Below are 15,381 nucleotides of genomic sequence, written 5' to 3' on the forward strand. Positions count from 1 at the left end.
ACAATCACACGCGTCCCCCACAAGAGGATACCGTCTTCCACGCTGAATTCTGACAGCTTGGAGGAAAATGCCCGCAACTCGCCTGGGAGCTGTCTATGCTGGCCACCATACAGGACTATGTGCCGAACCTTTGACAGGACTGGCTCTGTCTGGGTTCACTCACGGATCTGTGATGCCGTGACAGGCAAGGCGTCCATAAAATTTATGGTTGCAACCACCTCACCAGTCGTGGGATCGACATGGGGCCGGTTGATAAAGGCAATCGGCTCAGTGCATCGGCATTCGCTATCTGGGTTCCTGGTTTGTGCTCCAGAGAATACTCGTAGGCAGCGAGCAACAAAGCCCAGCGCTGGATCCGTGCGGAAGCAGTGGGCGGTATTGGCTTATCCTCTCGGAAAAGCCCAGCAGAGGCTTATGATCAGTCACAATAGTGGCCATACACGTACTGGTGGAAGCGTTTCACTGCAAAAACCACTGCCAGGCCCTCCTTCTCGATCTGTGCGTACTTCTTTTCCGCTGCAGTCAATGTGCAGGAGGTGAAAGCTATCGGTCGCTCGGCCCTGTTCTCCATCTTGTTGGACAGGACGGCCCCAATACCATACGGGGATGCATCACGTGATGAGCAAAGGCTTTCCAGGATCATAGTGGGTTAGTAACCCAGACAATGACAATTGTTGTTTTACCTGCCGGAAAGCGGTTTCTTGCGGCTGACCCCAAACCCAGGTGTGATTCTTCTTTCGCAGAAGGTGCAACGGGGCCAGCGTAGTTGCCAGATTGGGGAGGAGCTTCCCGTAATAGTTTACGAGGCTGAGAAAAGAATAAAGTTGCGAAGTGTCAGTCAGAGCGGGGGCCTGTTGAATTGCGCGCACCTTCTCTGCAACGGGGTGCAAACCTTCGCGGTCCACCCGATAACCCAGGGAGACTACTTCCTTCGCCTGAAAGACGCACTTTGTGCGATGTAAACGGACTCCAGCCTCTGAAAAGCATCTAAGGACAGCCTCCAAATTTTCCAAATGTTCCTGCTCCGAAGTCCCTGTAATCAAAATGTCATTTAAGTAGACAGCGACACGCGGTAAACCTCTCAAGATGCCCTCCATGACACGTTGAAAAATAGTGCAGGCAGAGGATACCCCAAAGGGCAACCGTGTATATTCATACAGGCCCCTGTGTGTATTAATAGTTACATATGGCCGGGAGGCAGGGTCCAGCTCCGACTGTAGGTAGGCATGACTCATATCTAATTTTGTGAACGAGAGTCCGGCTACAAGCTTCGCGTAGAGATCCTCTATGCGAGGCATTGGATATCGGTCGAGCCGGGAAGCCGTATTCACTGTAAGTTTATAGTCGCCACACAAGCGAACTGTGGCATCTGGCTTCATTACAGGTACAATTGGTGCTGCCCAGTCAGCGAAACGGACGGGCCTGATAATATCCAAGGTCTCCAAACGAGTGAGCTCCCCTTCTATCTTCTCGATCAAGTCGTGAGGCACCGGGCGCGCCCGGAAATAGCGCGGGATGGCTCCTGGTTCGACTTGGATACGGGATACGGCCCCTTTTATTTTCCCCAAACCAGGCTGGAATACATCTGGGTATCGTCCTAGCACCTCAGTCAACCCTCCAGAACCTGTTTGGAGGATGTGCTGCCACTGCAGCCGCAAATGGCGCAACCAGTCCCGACCCAACAGGCTGGGCCCGTGGCCGCACTCCACGATAAGTGGGAAATGCCCCTCCTGGCGTCCATAAACACCAGGGGTCATCGTAGTTCCTGCAATGTCCAATGGTTCCCCTGTATAGGTGTCCAACCTGGCCTGTGTGTCGGTTAATGTAAGGGTCTGTATACCCTGCTTGATGCGGTCGAATGTCCTCTGGGCGATCACGGAGACCGCTGCGCCAGTGTCCAACTCCATCTCAAGCGGGTGACCATTGACCCATACTGTCACCTTAATGGGAGCCACACGGGGAGCTGCCACACATTGCAGCTGCAGGCAGTTGTCCTCCATCTCCACGTCCTCGGGAGTAGTCGCCGCAGGTTCATCAAAATGGAAGGCACGGCCTCTGGGCTGGCCCCAATTTCTGTCGGAACGACGGCGCGCCCCCCAGAACCGGCATCTGCGACGGGCTCGGCGCCCACAAGTCCGACACGGACATGGCTCCTCATCCATTGGTTCTGGAGAAGGCTCCCTTCGGGGAGGAACGTCCGATGGCCACTGGCGTCAATCCAGATGTCGCCTCGCCCAAGGTACCGCAGTGGTGCAGGGAGACGCTTTTGGACGGAAGGGGTTGCGCCCCAAGGCATGCACTTCCATTCCCTGTAGCTTCTGCACTCTCCGTTCTGCGCTCTCACGGGACAATACTATTTGAATGGCCTGTTGAAAACTCAAAATTCTCAGAACTTTCACTGGGTGGCCGCATTGTTAATATCGCAAACTAAATGGTCGCGTAACATTTCTGAAAAGGTCTCACCATAGCCAGAGGACTCCGCAATCCTGCGTAGCCTGGATAGAAACTCGGCAAGGGATTCTCCTGGGGTCCTCTCAGCGGTATTAAACCGGTAACGGTGGACTATCGTGGACGGGGCTGGGTTAAAATGTTGCCCCACTAAATTCACAAGTTCATCAAACGATTTGGTGTCCGGCGCAGCTGGGTACGCAAAGCTCCTAATCACCCCAAACGTATGCGGGCCGCAGGCGGTGAGCAAAATGACCACCTGGCGCTCGTTTTCGGTGATGTTGTTTGCCCAGAAATAGTAACGCATCCGTTGTGCGTACTGGTTCCAACTTTCCAGCGCAGCATCAAAAACATCCAAACGTCCGTACAGAGGCATGGTATAATAGAAAACAACTTCCAACCTGTATCCAACAAAAATCCAGGGAGGTGGCTTCAACAGCATAGACAGCTATTCACTTTAACCCTCGTCGCCAGTTTTGTGAGGGCCACGAAGAATCCAGCACGAGTTGAAGGATAGAAAGAAGTAACATTTATTTCCAATAACATATATATACAACAGCAGCAGCAACTCACTTGCTGCTCACTCCACTCTAGCTGGTTCCAAACTGGCCAGCTTTATTTATGCAGGGAATGAACTAATGATTTCTCCGCCCCCCTCATTGGGGAAGCTCATACTCCCAAAGGATTGTGGGATTGCCATTAGTCCCCAACCAGTCATAAGGAGGCAGATTATAACAGTTAACAAAGAAAAAGTACAGCACAGGAACAGACCCTTCGGCCCTCCAAGCCTCCACCGACCATGCTGCCCATCTAAACTAAAATCTTCTACACTTCCGGGGTCCGTATCCCTCTTTTCCAATCCTATTCATGTATTTGTCAAGATGCCCCTTAAACGGAGGAGGTGGTGGAAGCAGGGACGATAGGGGCACCTTGACAAATACGTGAATAGGATGGGAATAGAGGGATACGGACCCAGGAAGTGTAGAAGATTGTAGTTTAGTCGGGCAGCATGGTCGGCACGGGCTTGGAGGGCCGAAGGGCCTGTTCCTGTGCTGTACTTTTCTTTTGTTCTTTGTTCTTTGTCACTATCGTCCCTGCTTCCACCACCTCCTCCGGCAGCGAGTTCCAGGCACCCACTACCCTCTGTGTAAAAAACTTGCCTCATACATCTTCTCTACACCTTGCCCGTCGCACCTTAAACCTATGCCCCTTAGTAATTTACCCCTTTACCCTGGGAAAAAGTCTCTGACTATCCACTCTGTCAATGCCCCTCATAATTTTGTAGACCTCTATCAGGTCGCCCTTCGACCTCCGTCGCTCCAGTGAGAACAAACCGAGTTTATTCAACCTCTCCTCAGCTGCAACATGACTTGCCAATTTTTATACTCAATGCCCCGGCCAATGAAGGCAAGTATGCCGTATGCCTTTTTGACTACCTTCAAGTTTGTTTGAATACACCATGGGGGCGATTCTCCAATATGGAGCCCAAGTGTTCGCGCCATTGTGAACGCGTCGCGTTTCATGATGGCGCGAACCGGGCCCGGGTAGGACCGATTCTAGCTCTCACAGGGGGCCAGCACGGCGCTGGAGTGGTTCATGCCGCTCCAGCCTCCTTTCGCGGCACTGTGCCAACCCGCGCATGCACAGTTGGGCCATGCCAACCTCCACATGCGCGGGGGACTTCTTCAGCGGGCCGGCCCCGACTCAACATGGGGTCGGTGTTCAGGGGCCGGCTGCACCAGAACGTAGGCCCGGGGGTGGGGGGGTGGCCGGCCCGCCGATTGGTGGGCCCCGATCGTGCCAGACCCCATCGGAGCCCCCCCCCCCGGTGAAGGAGCCCCCCCCGACCATTCACACAGAGTACCCACCGGCAGCGACCCGGGGTGAATGGCGCCGGCAGGACTCTGTCATATCGGCCCGGCTGCTCGGCCCATCCGGGCCGGAGAATCGGCGGCCAAGCCAAGTCCAATGGGCCGGCGCCGTGCTAAATGTGCCGGCGCCGTGCCAGATGGGCCGGCGCAAATGGCGCAGATTCTCCGCATCTCAGAGAATCGCACGCCAGCGTCGTGGTGCGGTTGCGGCGATTCTCCGGCCCGGCGCGGGGCTCGGACAATCGCCCCCCCATATCCCTACTTCTTTGTGATATTACTCCTGGAGCCAGAGTGGAGGCTCAGTCTCCCAGAGGCTGTCTTAGAAATAAGGGACAAAGGTGTCCGTTAGGGAACACAGGAAAAACTGGTGAAGTAAGGAACAATCCCTGAAAACACGGAAGACTTGGTCACCCGAGCAGAACTATCAGCTTCAGGACTAGTCTTTCAGGAGACAACAAGGACTTGAGAACTTTGAGGAAGACCTTAAAAGAAGCAAATTCATAAAATTCCCAATCTAAAGATATTGTGAGACCACCTTGGTGGACTATTTGTAGCGGTTCATGATGAAGGAACACCACCACTTTCTCAAGAGGCACCGAGGAAGTATATTCACATCGGCCTTGTCAACAATGCCAAAATCCCGGGAGCAAATTGAAACTTCAGCCCCTCGAATCTGCTCTGCAATTCAGCTTGATCACCTCAACTGGACCTCAACTCCACCCTCGTTTTAGGTCCTTCCCTCAATATCCTTTAGCTAATAAGGGCCGTCATTCTGACCGTAAAATTACAGTCACCCCCAGCATCTATCAGTTTTGCCCGATAGTATTTTGATTTGCAGAGGCCTCAAGGACTTTCACGGCCCCATCATAACTGAATCCTATTGTAAACCTCAATCAGTAGCAGAATAATGGCATTGAAAGAGATGGTAATCCCTTTATAGTCCTTACATACTTAGGCTGGATCTCAAAATGACTGGCCCAAAAATCACATCTTCCTAACACGTTTCTTAATATGTTGCAGGTTTGTGAAATCAGTTGGTGGATTTTAAATACTGGAATATAATATGGGAAGAAAACTTTGCATTTTGACAGTTCTTCTGTAAATACCTATAAGAACCCTCACGGGACACCCCAATTGATGTCCTCTTGGGGCTCGGGAACACGAGCTCCCCGGCTAGAATGGTAATCCCGTTGGAGACCTTGGAGCTATAAGCCACATTGCGACCTTTTCTTTTGTTGTCAAATTAAACTACTTTTGGATTTACCTTCCCGGGTCTCCTGAGCTTTTAGAATACCAAACAGAACAAGCCATGGTGGTTAACTATAGGGCGGCACGGTAGGACAGTGGTTAGCACTGTTGCTTCGCAGCGCCAGGGTCCCAGGTTCGATACCTGGTTTGGGTCACTGTCTGTGCGGAGCCTGCACGTTCTCCCCGTGTCTGCGTGGGTTTCCTCCGGGTACTCTGTGGCGCCGGAGTGTGGCGACTAGAGGCTTTTCACAGCAACTTCATTGCAGTGTTAATGTCAGCCTACTCGTGACAATAAAGATTATGTTTTAAAAACAATTATCTGCCTTAGGACAGCTCAGCTACCTGAACAAGGCTAATGGATCCAGGGCTGATTTCCTCCCCAGTACACCTCTAACTCACTGGGACCACCTCTTCATGCTGCAACTGAGCACAATGCCACACAGGTACGATAGAAGGTCATTGCTGGTAAGGTTAGCATTTATTGTCCATCCTGATTAGTCCCTTGAGAAAGTGGTGGGGAGCTGCTGTCTTGAGCTGCTGTATTCGATGCGGTGAAGGTGCTCACAAGCTGGAGATTTCTAGGATTCATTTTTAAAAAATGTCCTTCCTGAATGTTCAACTTCAAGTTCCTCTCTTCTGGCCATGAGGAGTAAGGCGGCTAGCCAAAGGTGTGAGGCTGGACATGCATGTAGCACAGCCCTGGTAGGGATGACAGGAATGTTTTGTCTATTTTTAATATTCAAAACGCTGAAATATATTTTGTTCTGCGAATCTGTGACCTGACTGAGTGAGCGCAATGGTTGTATAGGTGAGTCCCACTCCAGAGACTGGGCGTAATCTCAGCTGGCGCTCAGTCCCAGTATCGAGGGAGTGCCGCACTGTCAGGGGGTCAATACTGAGGGAGTGCTGCACTGTCAGCGGGTCAGTACTGAGGGAGTGCCACACTGTCAGAGGGTCAGTACTTAGGGAGTGCCGCACTGTCAGAGGGTCAGTACTGAGGGAGTGCTGCACTGTCAGAGGGTCAGTACTGAGGGAGTGCCGCACTGTCAGAGGGTCAGTACTGAGGGAGTGCCGCACTGTCAGAGGGTCAGTACTGAGGGAGTGCCGCACTGTCAGAGGGTCAATCCTGAGGGAGTGCCGCACTGTCAGAGGCTCAGTACTGAGGGAGTGCTGCACTGTCAGAGGGACAGTACTGAGGGAGTGCCGCACTGTCAGAGGTTCTGAACTGAGGGAGTGCTGCACAGTCAGAAGGTCAGTACTGAGGGAGCGCCGCACTGACAGAGGATCAGTACTGAGGGACTGCTGCACTGTCAGAGGGTCAGTACTGAGGGAGCTCTGTACTGTTAGAGGGTCAATAAGCCGCACTGTCAGTGGGTCAGTACTGAGAGAGTGCTGCACTTTCAGAGGGTCAGTACTGAGGGGGTGCCGCACTGTCAGAGGGTCAGTACTGAGGGAGCGCCGCACTGTCAGAGGATCATTACTGAGGGAGTGCTGCACTGTCAGACGGTCAGTACTGAGGGGGTGTCGCACTGTCAGATGTTTATTACTGAGGGAGTGCCGCACTGTCAGAGGGTCAGTACTGAGGGAGTGCCGCTCTGTCAGAGGGTCAGTACTGAGAGAGTGCCGCACTGTCAGAGGGTCAGTACTGAGGGAGTGCCGCACTGTCAGAGGGTCAGTACTGAGGGAGCGCCGCACTGTCAGAGGGTCAGTACTGAGGGAGCGCCGCACTGTCAGAGGGTCAGTACTGAGGGAGCGCCGCACTGTCAGAGGGTCAGTACTGAGAGAGTGCTGCACTGTCAGAGGGTCAGTACTGAGGGAGCGCCGCACTGTCAGAGGGTCAGTACTGAGGAGGTGTCGCACTGTCAGAGGGACAGCACTGAGGGGGTGTCGCACTGTCAGGGTCAGCACTGAGGGAGTGCTGCACTGTCAGAGGGTCAGTACTGAGGGAGTGCTGCACTGTCAGAGGGACAGTACTGAGGGAGCTCTGTACTGTCAGAGGGTCAATAAGCCGCACTGTCAGAGGGTCAGTACTGAGGGAGCGCCGCACTGTCAGAGGGTCAGTACTGAGGGAGTGCCGCACTGTCAGCGGGTCAGTACTGAGGGAGTGCCGCACAGTGAGAGGGTCAGTACTGAGGGAATGCCGCACTGTCAGAGGGTCATTACTGAGGGAGCGCCGCACTGTCAGAGGGTCAGTACTGAGGGAGCGCCGCACTGTCAGAGGGTCAGTACTGAGAGAGTGCCGCACTGTCAGAGGGTCAGTACTGAGGGAGTGCCGCACTGTCAGAGGGTCAGTACTGAGGGAGCGCCGCACTGTCAGAGGGTCAGTACTGAGGAGGTGTCGCACTGTCAGAGGGACAGCACTGAGGGGGTGTCGCACTGTCAGGGTCAGCACTGAGGGAGTGCTGCACTGTCAGAGGGTCAGTACTGAGGGAGTGCTGCACTGTCAGAGGGACAGTACTGAGGGAGCTCTGTACTGTCAGAGGGTCAATAAGCCGCACTGTCAGAGGGTCAGTACTGAGGGAGCGCCGCACTGTCAGAGGGTCAGTACTGAGGGAGTGCCGCACTGTCAGAGGGTCAGTACTGAGGGAGTGCCGCACAGTGAGAGGGTCAGTACTGAGGGAACGCCGCACTGTCAGAGGGTCAGTACTGAGGGAGTGCCGCACTGTCAGAGGGTCAGTAGTGAGGGAGGGGGACTTCCGGTGACGGCGGGCGGGAGGCAGCCGCACATTGGAAGGCTCCCGTTCGGGAACGGCATTTTCGGGGAGTAACGCCCGGTCCGAGGGCCAGCGACAGAGGTAAAAGCGGGAGATAACGCAAGGAGAAGAAGGATGTCGAAAAACACCAAAAAAATGGCCGGGAAAAAAGCGGCTGAAAGTCCGTTGGAGAGGGGAAAGGTCACCGCTGGGTCAACAAAGAAAATGGAGGCTGGAGCACCAGGGGAGGCCGCAGTGCTTACGGCTGAAGAACTAACTTAGGTGAAGACTGCGGAATTCCAAAAGCAGTTGGCGCAGATTGAGAAATGTATGGAGATGGTGAGGAAGGAGATGAGGGAGGTTTTGAATGTGCTGGTGGAGGAGGCGGTTTCCCCGGTGAAGACGGCGGTGGCGAGTGCAGTGGAGGAGGTGCGAGAGCAAGGGAAGGCGCTGAAGGAAGTGGAGGAGGCGGTATTGCAGCACGGTGATCAACTTGCCTCGATGGGGAAGGAGATGCGGAAGGTGATGGACACGAACAAGAATCTGCGAGGAAAAATGGAAGATCTGGAAAACAGATCCAGGCGACAGAATTTGAGGGTCGTGGGGCTGCCCGAAGAAGTTGAAGGACCGAAGCCGACTGAGTATTTTGCCGCGATGCTGGCAAAACTACTGGGGGAGGGGGAGGACCCCTCCCGATATGAACTGGATCGGGCTCATCGGTCATGGAGGCCTGTACCAAAGGCGAGTGAGCCGCCAAGGGCAGTGACTCTGTGCTTCCGTAGGTACAGTGTGAAGGAGAAGGTCCTGAGCTGGGCCAAGCAGAAGCGGGTGGTGCAGTGGGCTGGAGCTGGTATACGTGTATACCAGGACTTTACGGTGGAGCTGGCGAGGAGGTGGGCTGCCTTCAACCGGGTGAAGAGGGCACTGTACATTGGCAAGGTGCAGTGCGGCATTGTATATCCAGCGAAGCTGAGGGTGACTTACAAGCTCAGGGACTTTTATTTTGGAACTGCGGAAGCAGTGGAGGAGTTTGCGAAGGCAGAAGGACTGTGGCAGAACTGACAAATTGAGGAATGGTCATGTGCCGATTTAACCTCATGATTGTATTTTCTTCTTTTTTTTGTATCACTGCGCGTGGGTGTAGAGGCTAAAGGAGCCAATGTTGCATATATTTGGACAAGGGAAGGGACAGGGGGCTTTCACTCGAAAGGAGGGCTCTTTGGGGTGTAGGTGGATATGCAGGGTTTGTGTGCTAAAAGGGGATCTTTGGGCTTTCCTAGGGCCGGGCAAGGGACCTGGGCAGGGGCCGCCACGCTGGCCGGTTTACGCCGGCCAGTGAACGGGAGTGAGGTGGGGGGAGGGGCTGCGGCCATCGGAGCCTGACAGAACAGGGTCCGAGTGGTCTAGCCGGGGTGGAAAGTTGGGGGGAGGGAACCGAGGTTGGGGGAGGGAACCGAGGTTGGGAGGAGGAGTTTTACAAGAGGCAGTGGACGGGAGGAGCTGGAGACTTTGGGGGGGGGGGGGGGTACAACTTTGGGGTATCATGTACGGTACTCTCTTAGAGGCTGGATGGCGTTGGTGGGGGGGGTGGAGAGCCGTGTAGATTAAGGGTGACTACGGGTAATCCCTGATTCCTTTTTGTCATTTGTTTATGTAAACATGCGGGTTGAGGTTTGGGGGTTGGTGGGCGGATGGGATCGTTATTATGGGGATTGACATATCTTGCTGATTATTGTTTATTGTTGATGGGTGTAAATGTGGGAGAAAATGTGAAAAAGGAGAATAAAAAAAATTTCACATTTTTTTTTTTAAAGTACTGAGTGAGTGCCGCACTGCCGGAGGTGCAGGCTTCACCGTGATACATTAAACTGAGTCTCTGATTATTCTCTCAAGTGGACGGAAAAGATGCCATGACACTTCCAAGAAAAGCAAAGGCATTCTGCCAGTGGCCTGGCCAATATTTATGACTCAGCCAGAAACCACTGAGACAGAGTCATCTTGTTGTTATCACATTGCTGCCTGTGGGAGCTTGCCGTGCGCAAATCTGTTGCTGCATTTTCTGCATTACATCAGTGACTACAATTCACAGAGCACGTGTTTGACTGAAGGACATTGAGATGCTCTGAGATTGTGAAAGGGGCTTTGAAAATACATTTCGGCCAGTTATTTTTTTCCCTTTACAAAGAATGGACATGCTCTCGGCCATGCAATGCGGTGGCGGCTTTATCCTCGTCTGTAGCTTGCTTTGGACTTCTCCATCTGACCTTGGCACTTGCCCTTGCTGCCTGGAAAGCTGCACGTCCCACAGCCAAGATTCGCCCCTCGTTTGTCACTGTTAATATTGAATTTTCTAAACGTCAGTGCGGGTCCATAAATCAATGGCTGCACTCTCCCTTATGTCACATCCCTGCTTCATTCACTCATTCATTTTTATTTTAATAAGTTCCCCCTCTCCCTTCACCCATCTTAAAAAATGTGTTTTTTCTCCTGGCCGACCTCCATCATTTGTTTAGCCAGGTCATTCGTTGCTCCTGACTGCTTATTCATCAACAGCTCAGTCCTAAAAGCACCTCTCGCCTCTGTTATTATTGCTCCATCTATCTCCTGCTACAGATCAATGCTGCTTGCCTTCTCCTCCTTCGAGCTGTAAGATGAATTGGGAGGGAAGTTTCATTGATTTGTTAATGGATTAATCGCACGGTTGGATCTATCATTAAGCTACATGTATGTAACACAACCCGATACATGAAATATCAAGTGAAATAAAAGTGCCAGTTTAATCGACAATATTTATTCCTATTGGCAAGTGCTCATGAAGATTTAGTGCAACTCAGCTCCATTGCAATATGCTGATAACATAGCAACTCAGCCTCACTCTCGTAAACTCTGCTCACTGTCAGAGGATCTCTGCTGATTTCTCAATATCCCTGGGATTTCAGAGACTTGAACCAAATTCCTAATCTGCTGCTGCCGACCTTGTATGGTCTGAGACAAGGTTTGAACTCAAATGCTGCTTGCTGATAAAATAAAATCTTCGGTTATGCCTCAGCTGGAGTACTGCATCCGGTTTGGAGCTTGGCACTTTGGGAAGGATGTCAATGAAGAGATTGACTGGAATGGTGCCAGGGATGAGGGACTTCAGCTACATGGAGAGATGGGAGAAGCTGGCTGTTTACTTAGATCAGAGAAGCTTAATGGGAAATCTCATTGAGGCGTCCACAATAAGGGAGGGTTTTGACAGAGTAAATAAGGAAAAACTACTTCCACTGGCATTGGGGTCAATGAATCAGAGGACACAGGCGTAAGATAATTAACAAAAGAGCCAGAGGGGAGATGGGGAGATTTGTTTTCCGCGGTGAGTTTTGAACTGGAATGTGCTATCTGAAAAGATGGTGGACACAGATTCAATAATTACTTTCAAGAGGGGAACTGAATGAATACTGGAATAGGTAAAAATTCAGGACTGGGGGAAAACAGCCGGGGAGTGAGGCTTATTGCATAAATCCTTCAAAGAGCCAGCATCAGCTTGAATCTCCTCCCCCTGTGCTATATCATGATAATAGGCAGGACCTGCGGCCGAATATATTTCCTGTAACATCCTGCTTTGTAATTGGGAATTTTTTGATTTAAAGTCCTAAATATTTTGGCTGGCACTGATTGAGAGAATGACTCCAGGCAGCCTTCTTGACCTAGGAAACAAGGCTGATAGACTGGGGCACACAAGATCGTTGCTGAAGACAACACAGGATGGAAGGCAAAGTGGAATATTTTCACCCAAAGTGCTATTGAGTTGCAGAAGATGGAATTGCTTGCAAAAACACTGAAGGTTGCAAGCTTATTCTCACTTTACTCTAGTCCCTCAATGCTTGCAATGCACCAGCAACACTCCTTTACAGAATCTACGTTAGGGGATCACCACAGTCATTGGAAACCAGTGTTACAATCAGACGAGGAGCGATGGGATGCTTCTCCGCTTTTCCCGTTCATTGTTTGGCCATAACGGGGATTTTTGTTACAGAGGCCGTGCTTGCCAGTTCACTGCATGTTTAGCTGTTAAAGTGCTGTAAAAGACCTCAACAGATGGGTCTCCTTCAGTATTTTTATTAAATGAGAAAAGAATATCGTATCTATTGTACTTAAACCAGCCTAAGTGAAAATAATCAAAACAAATGAACTCACATTCACACATTTACAAATAGATTACAAAGTGAGAGGATCGATTCAATGATGTTTTAAAGTCCAATAAAGATTGAAGTTATACGGGTCTCACATTGATGAAATGGGTGGATCTAGGCTGAGCTCTGTGGGCCCTCAGGCTTCGACATCAAGGCAATTTTAAATAGATTGGGCGTGATCGAACAGAAAAGTTTCTGACCGTCATTTATGGCAGGATTTGCTGGGAGTTTCTCCCTGGCTGTGTCTGCGAGTTCCCCACTGCTATCGAACAGTTTTTCTCCCCGGTCAAGCCTGCACTATCACCATTATTATCACCACTGCGGAGCTGAACTGGCAGGTCAGACTGGCACCTCAGAGACGGGCCATCATGTTGGAAGCGGGCCCTGACCTCTGAGTGGGCTTGATGGTTCACACACCCCACCCACGGACCATGTTATCCCCCACACACATGAACATTACCCCTACACCCCCAAGTGATGACACACCATTATGGGGCCCCCCATACAGGACCCCCAACCTTCATTCCCCCCTCCACGCTCCTTTCATGGACATGGCTTCCCTCAAGTCCTGAGCCTTGGAAGTGATCCTGCTAGCTTTTTAGTGCCACCCAGATACTTTGACAGTGCCATCCAAGGTCCCCACGTTCAAGGGGGAGGACCAGGGACCGGTCCCTGACCGCCCAAGGGCCTCCGATGCCTGGAAGACCAGTGTCATTTCACCTAGTCCTCGCTTGTGTGGGTCTCTCTGGAAACACTAATAGATGCCGGGAGCCGAATAGATCTCGGGCCAGCACGCCTAAGAGGATTTTAAACCTACTTAGGCGTGCGAGGCTTGGTCCTGCCCATTGTGGGCAGGATCCTGATCATGATGCCTTCGAGACCCGAGTAAATCTCGCGAGGCATACCAACTGTTGGGAAGTCCAGGGGTGGCCACTGGGTCACTGTCTGTGCAGTGTCTGCAAGTTCTCCCTGAGTCTACGTGGATTTCCTCCGGGTGCTCCGGTTCCCTCCCACAGTTCAAAGATGTGCAGGTTAAGTGGATTACCCATGATAAATTGCCCTTATGTCCAAAAGGGTTGGGTTGAGTGGGGTTACGAGGATAGGGTGGAGATGTGGGCTGAGGTAGGGTCCTCTTTCCAACGGCCGGTGCAGACTCGATGGGCCGAATGGCCTCCTTTTGCACTGTAAATTCTATGATTCTATATAGTGCGATGGGGGAGGATTCGACAATGGCAATGTCATGGAACACCAAGGGTGTGCAGTTAGACTGTCTATTGTTGGAGTTGGTCATTGCCGAGTGTGGATGTCACTTGCCACTCACCTGAATGATCTTACGTCATTCACTATCTGATGAATAAAGGATGGAGCTGAAAACTTCAAACCCACCTGGGCAAAAATCCCCTTTCAAAATGGCAGCCACATTGCTAATGAGCCCCTCCCAAAGCTCCTTTCACCTACATTGTTTACTCATCCTGAATGATGTTTTAATTTCACCAGTTTTTACACCCAACATTGATAACCAGCCTGGAAGTGGATGAAGAGGAGCACAAAGGCCCATTGTGCATCTAAACCTGAGGCAAACAGATATATATCGCTATGCCTGACTGCAACTTTAATGCAATGATGAGGTAATACAAGCAGGCCCTTTCAATCTTATTATATTTTGGACATCAATCTCCCTCAGCACTATTTAGGAAACTCTTTGATTCTCTGCTGGCCTGCAAATTGATTAATGGATATAAGCTCAGAGATAATTATGAAATGAGATTTTTTTTTTTTCCTAATGCTTTTGTAATGTTGTTAAAAGGACTATTACAGATCTGGAACTGACAATTGTTAGTCAATTCAATTCCAAAAAGATTTTGTGTTAAAGTGCTATCATAAAAGCAGCAATGGCTTCCAATCATTGTAATAGACACACCAACTTGATTCCTCAGTATTTAACTCTAAAGCTCTCAGATTCCTGTCTGTGAGCCTCAACTGCACAGTTCCAAAGTACCTTACACTGCACAGTTCATTCCATATGTAATAAAGGATATACAGCACAAAATTAGGAGATTTGGCACGCCAGTCCAAGCCACTATATTCAAATAATTGTCAGCAAATTCAACAATGCCTGCTTGAATTAATGTTGGCAAAAGTTTGTAAAGTCTAGACCAGGCCAAAGCAGAAATGAGCTGCCAAATATATATTAATCGCAAGCCGGGGAAATGGTATGAGTCAAAATTTAAACTGCGATGTTGGGGGATTTTTATACATAATTTCTCAGCTGTGGCTCAATGGGCAACAGTATCTTCCCATTGAGTCAGAAAATTGTGGGTTTGAGTTAATTGTAGTCAAGAGCCTGGAGTGCACAATCCAGACTGGGACACTGCGTACTGAGGGAGTGCTGCACATTGCAGAAGCAGAACTAAGAGAGTGTTGCACTGTTGCAGGGTACATATTGATGCCTGTTGGAGGTGCAATACTGAGGGAGCACTGCACAGCTTGAAGTCCTGTACTGACTGAGTGCTGCACTGTCAGAGGGTCAGTACTGAGGAAGCGCAACCCTCTCAGAAGATTTTTGCTGAAGGGACACTGCACTGTCAGTGAGCTTTACAGAGAGCACCCTGCAATGTTGAAGTGTCATTACAGAGAGGGCACTGCACTGATGGAGCTTTCAGTACTGAGGCATCGCTGCCCTGTCAGGGTCAGTAGCGAGGGAGCATGGCACTGTCAAAGGTGATGTACAGTGGAAGTGCTGAATTGTCAGGGAATCACTACTGAGGGAGCGCTGTGCTGTCAGAAGGTCATAGCCCTCAGGTTGATGTATAAGGTCCCACAACCACTATAGGAAGAAGAGCAGGGCAGCATTTTCTTTCAGTCTCTTTGCACATTCCCCATTGTTGAAACCTCCCTTGGTTCTATGCAACATGACTTTAATCCAGATTGACTCCATCTCCAGTT

The 15,381-nt window shown here is 50.9% G+C and overlaps 1 long non-coding RNA gene across 1 annotated transcript in view; it reads left to right on the forward strand.

The window, feature by feature from the left end:
• LOC140396721 (uncharacterized) overlaps positions 1-15,381 on the forward strand; it is a 103,233-nt gene that overhangs the window by 11,717 nt on the left and 76,135 nt on the right. Inside the window, exon 3 of the long non-coding RNA XR_011936601.1 lies at positions 5,896-6,010. This is a non-coding gene — a long non-coding RNA (uncharacterized lncRNA). The remainder of the gene's footprint in view (positions 1-5,895; positions 6,011-15,381) is intronic.

The sequence above is a fragment of the Scyliorhinus torazame genome, chromosome 20, assembly GCF_047496885.1.
Source record: "Scyliorhinus torazame isolate Kashiwa2021f chromosome 20, sScyTor2.1, whole genome shotgun sequence".
Taxonomy (NCBI): domain Eukaryota; kingdom Metazoa; phylum Chordata; class Chondrichthyes; order Carcharhiniformes; family Scyliorhinidae; genus Scyliorhinus; species Scyliorhinus torazame.